The 14,648-nt window shown below is 41.7% G+C and overlaps 1 pseudogene across 1 annotated transcript in view; it reads left to right on the top strand.

The window, feature by feature from the left end:
• The window catches only part of LOC149450185 (fatty acid-binding protein, liver-like), a 28,100-nt pseudogene extending 15,331 nt beyond the window's left edge, over positions 1–12,769 (top strand). The window contains exons 2-4 of the transcript XR_016315290.1: positions 4,559–4,783; positions 9,493–9,582; positions 12,685–12,769. The product of XR_016315290.1 is annotated as a fatty acid-binding protein, liver-like (transcript). The remainder of the gene's footprint in view (positions 1–4,558; positions 4,784–9,492; positions 9,583–12,684) is intronic.
• Positions 12,770–14,648: the final 1,879 nt, after the last annotated feature.

Here is a 14,648-nt window from a genome sequence, read left to right as displayed (position 1 = left end):
AGTCCCTGATCGCCGCCATAATTCGCTGATCGCCGCCATTATTAGTATAAAAAAAACCTAAAAATCCCAGTATCTTTCCCGCCATTTGTAAACGCTATAACTTTCACGTAAACCAATTAATTTACACATATTGGTTTTTTTTTTTTTTTAGCAAAGACATGTCGCAGAATGCATTTTGGCAGAAATTTATGACTAAATTTGATTTTTGCATTTTTGTTTACTGGACATGTTTTGTAGCAAAAAGTCCAAAATATTGGGTTTTTTTCCTCAAAATTGTCAGCCTTTTTTTTTTATAGCGCAAAAAATAAAAACCGCACAGGCAATCAAATACCACCAAAAGAAAGCTCAATTTGTGGGGAAAAAAAGGATGTAAATTTAATTTATGTAACGTATTGCATGACCGCGCAATTGTCCGTTAAACTAGCGCAGCGCTGTATAGCAGAAAAATGGCGTAAATTGCAGTATCTATACCATAGTTTGTAGACGCTATAACTTCCACACAAAGCAATCAATATACACTTATTGGGATTTGTTTTACCAAAAACATGGAGCAGAATACATTTTGGCCTAAATTTATAAACAACTTTGAGTTTACTATATATTTTTTATAGCTGAAAGTAAAAAATATTGTTTTTCTTCAAAATGTTTGGCCTTTTTTTGTTTATTGCGTGAAAAATAAAAAGCGCACAGATGATCAAATACCACCGAAAGAAAGCTCTATTTGTGTGAAAAAAAGGACGTAAATTTCGTTTGGGTGCAGCATTGCATGACCGCGCAATTATCAGTTGAATTAGTGCAGCGCCGAGTACCAAAAAGAGGCCTGGTCATTAAGGGGGGTAATCCTCTGGAGCTCAAGTGGTTAAGTACTTTCGAACGATATTCGTCAAGTCATTGAATATACTAAGAATTTACATACGGATTTCCATACAATTGTTCAAATGAACATTCATTTGGAAATCTACTAGTGCATGGCCAGCTTTAGAATAAATGAAAGGGAAAATAAATTGTTTCTATCAGGGCACAAACAACATTAAACCTGACAAAAGGTTCTAAGGCTTCTCTACAGTGGGGGATTACCTAATAAAATTAAAAATCAAAATTAAATTGTTTACAAAATAAAATTAATCAACTCAAAGAAACGAAAAAACTTTTAAAGACATAATAGAGAAAATACTCCTAGATTGTAAGCTCGAAAGAGCAGGGCCCTTTATCCCCTCATGTTTTGCATTGTATTGGTATTGTTCTGTCACATGTTTTGTCCCCCTTTTGTAATGTACAGCGCTGAGCGAACTATTGGCGCTTTATAAATACTGTATAATAATAATATAATATTTGTAATGTACCCAATAACAGCCTAAAGTACATAAACCATAAACATGAGGCTGACATGAGTAAATCCTTCATACTTTTCACATTAAATTATTTTAAATAGTTGGAAAGGAGAGAAGGAAAGAAATGAAAGGAAAGATAGAGCTAGACTTTAACATACTGTAATTATACAATCAATAAAATTAACTTCACTACCCTAAATGTACTCCCCCCAAAATAATAATAAACATACAGCCGCTAAATAAAAAAAAGAGTAATAGTTCTATTCTATATGTTGCATATTTTCCAGCCTATAAGATATCTAAATAAGACCCGCTTTGTGAACTGTTCTGTTCTTTCTAATAGCTGGGCAAGATTGCCATGCTTTGCGGCCCCTGAAAACATATCTCATGACCCCTTGGATTATTGAGTCTGCTAAATGCTAGTGGAGCAGAATGGTTTAGTTTTCAGTGCATGTGTTCTACGGTCTGCAATGGAACAGATGGTATAATTCCAAAAGGTACATTAAGTATCAATCAAATTTAATAAGGTCTGGAAACGTCTACTGTGCTTGCTTGATGTCTCAGAACAGATACACCACCTCCATTAAATCACTAGTTATTTCCTGAGACTCCATAGTCCACAGGCACTCAATCTTTCCATCATGCCACAATGTGCCAACAATTTTTTCCATCTTTTTTCATCAACTTCTATCTTCACCCCAGTCTGGAATAATGCTCAAATGTAAAAAGGTTACAGAGTTTTGGTAAATCAAAAGGAAACATCGGCTAGTGTAAAAACAAATAAAATAATCAATTAGGACAGCATAGTAACTTGTTTACTGATCCTTGAAGGAAGAATTTCTCTGGTGGTCTGGGCTTTGGGCACGGATTTCACAAATTGCGAATAGTTCATTTTGTAGCCCTCACTCAACTTCACTGTAAATTGTCTAGGCTAGACTCTTGTTCCCAAGTAAATCACATCATACTGCTCATGTATGAGTAGCACTACCCCCTTAGGGGCTGCTGAATTTTTACTTGGGTCTCCCTATGCTCTACACGGCCAGGCAACACACATTTTCCACACTTTGCACACTGGAGCCAAAGAACAGCCCTTGAGCTTGGTTTTGTGATTTTATTAAGGGGCTACGAACTTAGATGGGGTCTAGGGGTATATGGGATGCCCGAGGAACTGCAGAACTTGAGAACAAACTCCTTAGCAACTATGTACAGAAATGTGGATTTATTTATTTATTACAGGAACCTTTAGCAACAGTCTCTTTTCTGGAAGAGCACCAATGGCTCTTTGGTGTACCTCTTCACACCACAGATGAATCCTCCTCTTCATCCATCTGCCTGAGGGTATCCCTGGACAAGGGGGTCCAGGCCCAGAAGCTGCTAATTTAGCACAAGCAGTCCCAGATGAGGAGCTAGTTGGGTCTTGCACCTGACGTCCCTTTCCCCTTATCCGGCTCATGGGGTGTAAGAGTACTCACTCTGTCCTCTCCTGTTATCTTGGTGGATTGGTGGCTGCATTCAGACCTTATGCTGGGCTGGCTCCTTCCCTGCTGCACAGGCTGTCCTCCCTAGGAGATGTTGAGGCAGTGGAGATCCTCTTTTTTTCAAGCAACCTGCCTTTGGTGAGATCCCCTCCCTGGGGCACCCTTCCAGGCTCCACACTCTAGCCTTCCTCAATCCATTTTCCATCCGAAATTGCACACCTTCCCCCAGGCTCTGCACATTTGAGGGTTTCCCTGGTCACCATGCTCAACCTCCTGTCAGGGTCCCTCAAACATGCAGATCTAAGCCTCTTCCACCCCCTCCAGAAAGCTGTCAGGTTTCTGGAGAGGTGAGAGGGCCCCAGAAAGCTCTGACCTGTTAGAGCCTCCCAGCCTTTCCTGAGGTAACCTCACTCCCAGGCTGACTCATTCCCTGGCTGCTACTCAGCCTCTTTCTAATACTATCTGACTAACCTGGAGGGTGTTACATACTGTATGTGCTAGCTGCATAGAAGTTCCTGTTTGTTTAGATACAGCATATTCAGTCACCTTCAGATATCCCAAATTGTATTCTAAAATAGGTTCTCATCTTAAAATAATTTCATTATGGTGAAGAAAAAAACAAATATTGTACATAAATAAAAGTCGTTGTAAAAAAAAATTAAAAAAAATCCTCTCATCCTTTTCCTGGTGTAATCACCAGTCCTTTTCACTGATGAAGGCAAAGAGTCTTGTTGAAGTCAGACTGTTATCAATCACCAAGCTAACTGACCACTAGCTACACCAGCCTCTCAACCAGGATTTGTGGAACCTCAATGTTCCTCCAGAGGTTGCTAGGGGTTCCATGAGCAAATCAATTCTGTCTTTCAGATACTGTATGTAACCACTGACATAAATGCACATTTTATCTGAAAGGGGCGGAATTCTTCACACTCACCAAAACTGTAAGGAGCTTTCTTCCCACTGACCATCATTCAGATGTGCGGTGAGCTGTAGATATAGTACTTGTATATATTAGTGGGGGTTCCCTGAGACCTCACAGTTAATTCAAGGGTTCCTCAGTGTTACAAGAGATCAGAAAGGCCAAGTTATACCTAATAACTATTCTATCTGTATGTCATAGCAAGCCAAGAGCTGCCTCTATTCATCTGTATGACCTGTACCCACAATCTCCTTAAGGGCTTGTTCACACTTGACTACATTTCTAACTCTTAAACTCTCCTACAACATTGGTATTGGCAGCAGACAGACATTAAAGAGCTTTAGTGAGGGTGTTAGACTGGTGTTTTACTAGCGTTAAAAATGCCCCCTAAACTCCCTATGCACAGTTTTGAAGCGTTTTATAAGCATTTTACAAGCGTTAAAACCACACCACAAATGCCTATAATAAACTGTCATGTTATTAACGTGCCACAACTGAACTGCAAACGCCCCGCAAATGCCTGCCAGAGCATCACCATACACTTGAATGGGAGTCTTTGAAAGGCTTCAAACTCCTCCAGACTCAACATGAGGCTTCAATTTTATAATAATGTGAACAGCACTGTGTGCTGTCAATAAAATCATTTGCATAGGCATTTGAGGAGCGTTAACAACATCCCTTAAATGCCTGCTTTCCGTACCAGTGTGAACTAAGCCTAATACCAGCACCGGCGGGTTGCAATGTCCTGGCAACCCCAAAGCAATCCTGAAATATGTGTGTGGATGCTTAGATGTGTGACTGAGACCAGTTTGAATGCAATGCCCATGCAGGCTAGTTTATGGTTTCTGGAAAGCACATAACAAAGGTATTTTACTGATTTCAGGGGTTCCTGATGACGTAATCCAGAAAAGAAAAGATCTGAAGACCATCACTGAAATTGTCCAGACTGGAAACCATTTTGTGATGACAGTGACCACAGGGCCCAGTGTCCTACGCAATGATTCACAGTCAGTGAGGAGGTTGAACTGGATTCACCGACTCATGGGAAAGTTATGGTAAGAACACCAATAGGAGGAGTTGTTAGAGGATGAAATGGTCATATTAACTTGTAGTTTTAGATAAAACTGAGCATCAAAATAATATCACAGTGTACTGGAACCTTGTTAGAAACACAATATTGTTTCTGTTTCAGAAAGGAAAGAACGTAATAACTCCATGCCTATAGTGTCCTTGCGGGATTGAAATCCCAGACTTTAAAGCCTCGTTCACACCATGGTGCAGAGATGTCAGTTTTTCTGCAAGCGCGCAACAAAATCAGTTGTTCTCTATGTGCCCTGTTCACACCACAACACTGGTATCACATGCAGTTTTTTTCTGAGCAGGAACCTGCAACATGTATAAAACTCATTGAAGCATGTATGAAAAATGTCTCTGCAAATGAAATCTGCACATCAGTTTCCATCAGTTTTTCTGCATGTATGGTGTGAACGTGGCCTAAAGCTTGACAATGTGGAATGAGATGCGTATCCTTACGCTCCATCTGGCCAATTGATGAATCTAAAATATACCCTTTAATGAGATATATATAAAATGTGTGCTGAGTTGTAATGAATGCCTATTGGAGTGGAATGTACTGCGCACAGCAGTATGACTGGAGACCATTACAATTGTTTACCTTCCATCCAAATGGTTAATAACACCAGACAAGATCACATACCATACCGTTTTAGATGAAGTGATGGCATAAAGAAGACACCGTAGTTTGATCATAAACCTATCAGATGGAATATATCATCTCTATTATGGAGATAAAGTTACCCAATGGACATGGAACAAAACAACAGAACAATCAAGTATTTTTAATGCTTGTATACAGAGGTTTTTTTCTGTTCCATAAACTACTTTTATTCACTTGCAATGTGCCTTTGAATTGGTTAGCAACTTTGACTACTCCTGCTAAGATCTCTCCTCTTCTGGGAATGTCTAATTACTGTGTGTGCTGGCCCAGCTCCTCTACCCCTCCTCTCTCTTTCCTACATAACCCTTTATGTAGCAGCTGGGTGAGGAGTGAAGAGGAATACTATAGAGCAGGGGTGTCAAACTGGTGGCCCTCCAGCTGTTGCAAAACTACAAGTCCCATCATGCCTCTACCTTTGGGAGTCACACTTGTAACTGTCAATCTTGCAATGCCTCATGGGACTTGTAGTTTGGCAACAGCTGGAGGGCCACCAGTTTGACACCTGTGCTATAGTGTCACTTGAGAGTCTGCTGATATTACATCCTAGATGGTGGCACTCAGCAGCAGTCTCAGGGCTTTTGGCTGTCTATACAAAGGAAGCTTCTATCAGTAAATAAAATGCAGACATTACATTAAATGCACATATATTCTTAAGAGATTTATTATTTAAATGGTGACAAGGTCTCTCTAACAAGTTTATTTAACCTACGTTTTTTGATGGCAGAGCAAAGCCTGTACAAACCAAAGTAAAAGGCTGGGAAGATCACATAGAATGCTGAAGAAGCAGCTAATGTTCCTTCTTGTCTACACTGATTTCTCCACTGTACGTATGGAGGCATCAATGGCTGTCTCATAGGCTGGACTTCAGACGTCTGTCTTTGTTCATCTTCATTACATTGTGGATTAATGGGACTAGTAGATTACACAATAAATATAATATTCTGCTTTCATTTAACCTCCCTGACGGTCTAATGATCTCATTATTTTTGAATGTCAAAGCGGTACATTGTTTTGCATGGAAATTTGTTGTTTTATATTGTAGGCCTGTAATTCTTAGGAATAACTCACTTAAATCTGTCCAAACAAGAGTCTAGTAAACATCCCGGGTATGATAAAGTTTGAAACACAAAATCATAAAATTATAATAAATAATTATAAAAAATAATAATACATTTAATTCAATAATGTAATCAAACCAAAAACACTGAAATTTGAAATAGAGCGCAAAGTTTGCACATCGCTGAGTTCAGTCGCAGAATCATCGCTGTCGTCACTTTCAGTGTCTGATGATGAATTTCCCCACAAATCATTATCACTCAATTCTGCAAGTGGTTCTGATTTACTATCGCTGTTTTCTAGCTGGACTAAAACCGCTTTTGACCTAAAGGGATCCTTTTTCGACGCCATGGACATTCTCAAGTTTCCAGACAGAAAGAACGGTAAAAATGCAGGTGAGGGCACAGGACAAAGCACTCGGGACAAAATGTATGTGAAATGGTTTGATACAGGAATGGAATCCTAACAGACGGATGCTGGCACAGCGGGAGGACATTGGGGGAATCGCAGGACAAGGTAAGGATCGGGGGATCACAGGACAAGCACTACAGTGTAATCCCGAGTGTGGCTCTGGGTTGCTGCTTTTGGTATTGTAAATTAACCCCAAGTCACACTCGGGATTACCACTAGGAAGGTTAAAACTAAACTCCTGGATAAACAAATATTTTCTAAATACAAGACTCGTACTTCTTTGAATCTTGGTGTGCTCTGTGTATTTCTTCCAGATCTGTACACTCATCCATTCAGTGTGAAACCTTACCTCTGCACAGGAGTTTCCTGTAATAAAGACCAGTCACTGCTGCTCTCTCTCCTTGTGCAGGGTGACTGGTGTTGTCTCCGCCCCCTCCTGTAGTTGTCTGCAGGCAGCCTGTACTACTTTTTAAAGGTAATATCTGAGATTAGTTTCTGCAGAGTAGATGTACAAACATTTGTGGCAATTAAGGAATATAACTATTTTAATTAAGGTTTTCGTGCCCAGGGTTCAGCTTTAAGCTCACAGGAATTAAAAAGGACACTGCATTTCTGATTAGATCAAAGGGAAAAAAATTGATACTTACTGTAAACCAGAAAAATTAAAACTAATGCAGCCACCACATCTAAGGTCTGGTAAGCTGTAATCCATAAAATATTGGCTTTGGGGTTTGGATATGCTTTAAAAAGGATGTTTTGGATAGAGTTGGGCTTTAAGCACCTGCACACATTTTCTTGTGAGAGGAAAGGTTTATACTCCTATGTTTATATATATACAGTGGGGCAAAAAAGTATTTAGTCAGCCACCAATTGTGCAGGTTCTCCCACTTAAAAAGATGAGAGAGGCCTGTAATTGGCATCATAGGTAGACCTCAACTATGAGAGACAAAATGAGAAAACAAATCCAGACAATCACATTGGCTGATTTGGAAAGAATTTATTTGCAAATTATGGTGGAAAATAAGTATTTAGTCAATATCAAAAGTTCATCTCAATACTTTGTTATATATCCTTTGTTGGCAATGACAGAGGTCAAACATTTCCTGTAAGTCTTCACAAGGTTGGCACACACTGTTGCTGGTATGTTGGCCCATTCCTCCATGCAGATCTCCTCTAGAGCAGTGATGTTTTGGGGCTGTCGCTGAGCAACACAGACTTTCAACTCCCTCCAAAGGTTTTCTATGGGGTTGAGATCTGGAGACTGGCTAGGCCACTCCAGGACCTTGAAATGCTTCTTACGAAGCCACTCCTTCGTTGCCCAGGCATTATGTTTGGGATCATTGTCATGTTGGAAGACCCAGCCGTGTTTCATCTTCAATGCCCTTGCTGATGGAAGGAGGTTTGCACTCAAAATATCACGATACATGGCCCCATTCATTCTGTCCTGTACATGGATCAGTCGTCCTGGTCCCTTTGCGGAGAAACAGCCCCAAAGCATGATGTTGCCACCCCCATGCTTCACAGTAGGTATGGTGTTCTTTGGATGCAACTCAGCATTCTCTCTCCTCCAAACACGACGAGTTGTGTTTCTACCAAACCATTCTATTTTGGTTTCATCTGACCATATGACATTCTCCCAATCCTCTTCTGGATCATCCAAATGCTCTCTAGCAAACTTCAGACGGGCCCGGACATGTACTAGCTTAAGCAGGGGGACACGTCTGGCACTGCAGGATCTGAGTCCCTGGCGGCGTAGTGTGTTACTGATGGTAGCCTTTGTTACGTTGGTCCCAGCTCTCTACAGGTCATTCACTAGGTCCCCCCGTGTGGTCCTGGGATTTTTGCTCACCGTTCTTGTGATCATTTTGACCCCACAGGGTGAGATCTTGCGTGGAGCCCCAGATTGAGGGAGATTATCAGTGGTCTTGTATGTCTTCCATTTTCTAATTATTGCTCCCACAGTTGATTTGTTCACACCAAGCTGCTTGCCTATTGCAGATTCAGTCTTCCCAGCCTGGTGCAGGTCTACAATTTTGTTTCTGGTGTCCTGCGACAGCTCTCTGGTCTTCACCATAGTGGAGTTTGGAGTGTGACTGTTTGAGGTTGTGTACAGGGGTCTTTTATACTGATAACAAGTTCAAACAGGTGCCATTGATACAGGTAATGAGTGCAGGACAGAGGAGCCTCTTAAAGAAGAAGGTACAGGTCTGTGAGAGCCAGCAATCTTGCTTGTTTGTAGGTGACCAAATACTTATTTTCCACCATAATTTGCAAATAAATTCTTTCCAAATCAGCCAATGTGATTGGATTTTTTTTCTCATTTTGTCTCTCATAGTTGAGGTCTACCTATGATGCCAATTACAGGCCTGTCTCATCTTTTTAAGTGGGAGAACTTGCACAATTGGTGGCTGACTAAATACTTTTTCGCCCCACTGTGTATATATATATATATATTTGTTTGTGAAATACAGTTATATTCATTCTGTTATTTTAAAAAAAGGAATTTATTGAAAAAAAAAAACATGAACCTGTACTATTTTTATTTTTTTACTGTTCCAGGCTGTCGTTAATCTAGTGGATGGCAAGCTGGTTGCGCAGCTTAAGGAGGTCCTCTCTGTCACTGAAGTCTCCGGAGATCTTCTCATCTCTGTAAGGATAATATGCTTCTTCTACCTGAACACCAAATGTACATTTAGGGATCATGCATAGAAAACGGTCGAACCTTATTTTTTAAACTGGGGGAACAGCCAGTAGCAACCAGTGTCAGTGGAGTGAAATACCAAACTAATGAATTGAGAGATGATCAAGAATATGTATATATTGCACACATGAATACCGTCATCTGCATCATTAATGTACGTGTTCCAAACATGATAATTGTTGTGTCTTAGTGCACGCTTTTGAAACAAATCAGCTGGCTGCAGATTGAGAGAGAAATGTAAAATAACAAAAAGTAGAATTTTCCTTTTAAGTAATTTTATTTGAAGGTCTTGTGCAAGCAGCTGTAAATTACGCTTGTTGCTGGGGTGCCACGGAGCCACAGCTAAAGTGTACGTTTGACCATTGAGATTTATAGAAAAACGCAAGACCCCTAGTAACCCATTTTGTAATGGGGCTTTCAAATGGCTGTGGGATGGTGCCAAGAGGCACAAGTCCCTGCCAAGCTTCTTCTTGCTACCAGAACAACCCTCCTGCTTGAGATTTTCACCATTGTGCCAGAGGCCTTCTCACAACATTTCTGGCCATTGACCTTTATATTCTAAGGAAGAAATGTCCACACAAAAAATTAGGATTGCTGCGTTTTACTGATGTTACTTTAAGATGGCATTACAGTCACATCATGTGGACATACTGTCCAGGGTCACTTGACAGCATTTTGTCAATCACATAGAGTGGACGAACCGCAGCAGTCACATGAGGAAACAGTACACTTTAGTATGCCATCTTCCCTACTTAGTCCTTTTCCTTCCGAGGTCATCAGTACTCTTGTTCTGGTTTGCCTTAGGCTGTCGGTATCCAGCTCACTGCTCCTTACAGGTAGCCTTCCTGAGACTGGACCACTGCACTCAACTCTGGCTTGGGCACATCTTCTACCAGGTCTTCCAAGGGAAAAGCCTCTCCAAGGAACACTTGGCCTGGCCTAAAAGGCCTTTTGCAGCCTGCTCTACCCTCCCTATAAGAGTCAGGATTACTAAAGCCAGCTCTTCTGGGTGCAGGTCTACATTTCCCTGTCCTCCAGCCTTGTCCAGAGCCTCCACTTGCTGACTACATCTGACTAAAGGTGGGGTCTCTGGCTCCAATACCCCAACTGCACTAGGGCTGCTCCCAACCAGGCTTATATGTGGGCACTGACTCATCCAATACATCACTACAGGAGGGTTCTAGCTAAAAGGGGCCTAGCACCTGATGACACTATTCTCTGTAACCAGACACTATTCATGAACAGAGCCACTGAATGGCAGACTAGCTAAGTGCACCTGCTTACACTTTTACTAAGGTTTTGCTTTATGTAGTTCCCCACGGAGAACATTTTTGCTAGGCCTCATGACATCCTGGTTTATTCAGAATATACATTGTAAAACCATGGTTGTGAACAAATAATGTACACATGTACAGTTGCAAGAAAAAGTATGTGAACCCCTTGGGATTATGTGGAGTTTTGCATGAATTGGGCATAAAATGTGCTCTGAACGTCATCTAAGTCATAACAATAGAAGAACACAGTCTGCTGAACATAATACTACACAAACATTAGATGTCGCCATGGTTTAATTGCACATAACATGTAAACATTCACAGTGCAGGGAGGAAAAAGTATGTGAGATCCTAGCTTAATGACTTCTCCCAGAGCTAATTGGAGCCAGGAGTGAGCCAACCTTGACTCCAATCAGTGTGATGATATTGGATGTGTTGCTGACAGCTGTCCTGCCCTTAAAAAACACACACCTGTTTTGGGTTTACTGGTTTCAAAAAGCACTGTCTGATGTGAACCATGCCTCGCAGAAAAGAGCTCTCCGAAGACCTACGATCAAGAATTGTTGACTTGCATGAAGCTGGAAAGGGTTACAAAAGTATCTCCAGAAGCCTTGATGTTCATGTGTCCACGGTAAGACAGACTGTCTACAAATGGAGAAAGTTTAGCACTGTTGCTACTCTCCCTAGGCGTGGTCGTCCTGTAAAAATGACTGCAAGAGCACAGCGCAGAATGCTGCATGAGGTAAAGAAGAATCCCAGAGTGTCAGCTAAAGACCTACAGAAATCTCTGGCACATGCTAACATTTTTGTTGACACATCTACAATAAGGAAAACATTAAATAAGAATGGAGTACATGGGAGGACACTACGGAGGAAGCCATTGCTGTCCAAAAAGAATATTGCAGCACGTTTGAAGTTTGCAAAAGAGCACCTGGATGTTCCACAGCACTACCGGCAAAACATACTGTGGACAGATGAAACCAATATTGAGTTGTTTGGGAAGAACACACATCACTATGTGTGGAGAAAAAAAGGCACAGCACACCAACATCAAAACCTCATCCCCACTGTAAAACATGGCGGAGGGAGCATCATGGTTTGGGGCTGCTTTGCTGCCTCAGGGCCTGGACGGATTGTTGTCATTGATGGGAAAATGAATTCCAGAGTTTATCAAGACATTTTGCAGGAAAACGTACGACCATCTGTCCGCCAACTGAAGCTCCGCAGAGGATGGGGGATGCAACAGGACAATGACCCAAAGCATACAAGTAATTCAACAAAACAATGGCTGCAACAGCACAGAATACGCCTTCTGGAGTGGCCCAGTCAGAGTCCTGACCTCAACCCGATTGAAATGCTGTGGCATGACCTTAAGAGAGCGATTCACACCAGACAACCCAAGAATATTACTACACTGAAACAGTTTTGTGAAGAGGAGTGGTCCAAAATTACTCCAGATCGTTGTGCAGGTCTGATCTGCAACTACAGGAAACGTTTGGTTGAGGTTATTGCTGCCAAAGGAGGGTCAACCAGTTAAGTCCAAAGGTTCACATACTTTTTCCTCCCTGCACTGTGAATGTTTACATGTTATGTGCAATTAAACCATGGGAACATCTAATGTTTGTGTAGTATTATGTTCAGCAGACTGTGTTCTTCTATTGTTGTGACTTTGATGACATTCAGAGCACATTTTATGCCCAATTCATGCAAAATTCCATGTAATCCCAAGGGGTTCACATACTTTTTTTTGCAACTATATATGTTTGTTTCTTTCAGATTTTGACCTACAAAGGAATTGTCTACAAGACAGTTGGCAAGAGACTCCAGTAGAAGAGCAGCTTATATTTGTTCAACAGTTAACCAAATACAATAAATATCATGATGAAAAAAATAAAGTTCTCCTTCTGCCTATCAATACAAGTTTAAACGCACATCTGCTGCATGACTGCTTAAAACAGCCACACAAATTAATAAGAATTTTTGTTTATGGGTAGAAGGGGTAGTAGTTCACCCAGCCTGAGTCTTCACTGCTGTCTGGAACTCCAGTGGGGAGATCTTTAGCAACTCCAGCACTGTTTCAACAGGCTTAGTTTAGCTTTTCAGGATAGCTACTGTTGTCACCAGCTAGGATAACTTTCCAATACTGTATCATGGAGGGCCAAGTGCTGACTGGTCCTCAGCTGTTTCCCCTGTGTCAAGAGGAGGGGTTGGCTCTGAGGAAGAGGCAAGTCCTCAAAACGCATTAGCCAGTTGGAAGTCCACAGTTCCCATTGTGGACAGACACGCAGTGCAGATCGGACAGAGCTGTTCCTTTATGATGTGCCTTTGAGTGTATTGCCATTTTGTGGGTACAATACCGACTTTTATTAAATACATTTTTTAAGGTAATGCACTAGGCCAGTGCGCCCTCTGTTTGTTTTTTGCTTTATTCAGTACATTGGGACTCCCCCGGTCTTTTGAGGACAGCAAGGCGTGCATATTCCAGGACATTCGGGATGTGGTCATAATCTGTACTTCTCCCATCCTCTGGAACTCTCTACTCCAATCCATCAGACTGTCACCTTCCCTCCTCGCCTTCAGGTGCACCCTGAAAACCCATCTCTTCAGGGAAGCCTACCCCACCCTCACCTAATTGCTGATCTACACTCCTACTACTCCATCCCCCACAGCCACTTCCTCCTGTACCACTATCCCCTCCCTCCTAGATTGTAAGCTCGAAAGAGCAGGGCCCTCGAACCCCTCGTGTTTTGTCTTGTTACTGTACTGTCTCATGTACTGTCCCCCACTATAATGTACAGCGCTGAGCAAACCTTTTGGCGCTATATAAATAATGTATAATAATCCCTAAGCGCAGGAGTATCTGGGTTTGGTGTTCCTTTACTGTTGTTTCCCGTGTCCTGTGCTATTCTTGTATGACTCCCTTGTTTCTGACCTAGCTTCGGATTCTGCTCCTGACTTGTTTCTAAGTTCCTAACCCAGCTCTGCTCATGAATCGGTACCTCGCTGCCCACCTGTTGATGACCCTGGCTATTCCTGTGACCACGCTCCTGTCTCTGATTCCAGCTTCCAGTCCTGCTCAAGTGCCTGCCTGCCTGCCTGGCTGTTTGCTGTACAAATTCTGTACACCATTGAGTGTTCCTGCTTCAAATCTACCACTCATTCTGAACCTGCAGTGCAAGTGGAGTGCCCCTTTAATCTGGATTGGATTCCAGAGCATAGCTACCATTTCTGAACTGATGGTCCGCCAGTCTCTTGAGGAATGAACCTCCAAATGCAAGCTCTGTCAACATCTGCTGACACTTTTGTTCCTCCTGTCCCCTGGCATCCTCTGTTCCAATGCCAGTGGGATCTGGGCTGGAGATACAAGTGAGGCAGACCTCGTCATTTCCATCTCCTATCAAGTACCAAGTATACAGATCAATAAAGTAAGAGTAAAGTCAGAACTTCTTATCTGAAAACTTGTTCTGAGTCTGCAATGAATTGAGGGTCAATGGTCAGCATGACAGGCAGCTACCATTTCCAGAAGGAAAGGTCAGCAATGGCAGTTTCTGCATTCCTCTCATTAAAAGGGTTCCTTTAAGACCCATTAATATTGGAGAATTTAAGAATGTTAAAGGGTTGCGTGTCTTCTATATGATTAGCCATCACCTGAGTGACATGGATACATACAGTAAAGTTAAGTGTTATTGACAGTCTTTGTTGATATAGAGTAAAGGTGACTTGTGTAAGCCATTTTACAT

Source organism: Staurois parvus, unplaced genomic scaffold, assembly GCF_062004578.1.
Source record: "Staurois parvus isolate SC_StPar_1 unplaced genomic scaffold, SC_StPar_1.0 ptg000581l, whole genome shotgun sequence".
In the NCBI taxonomy this organism is placed as follows: domain Eukaryota; kingdom Metazoa; phylum Chordata; class Amphibia; order Anura; family Ranidae; genus Staurois; species Staurois parvus.
This window is presented reverse-complemented; position numbering and strand designations above follow the sequence as displayed.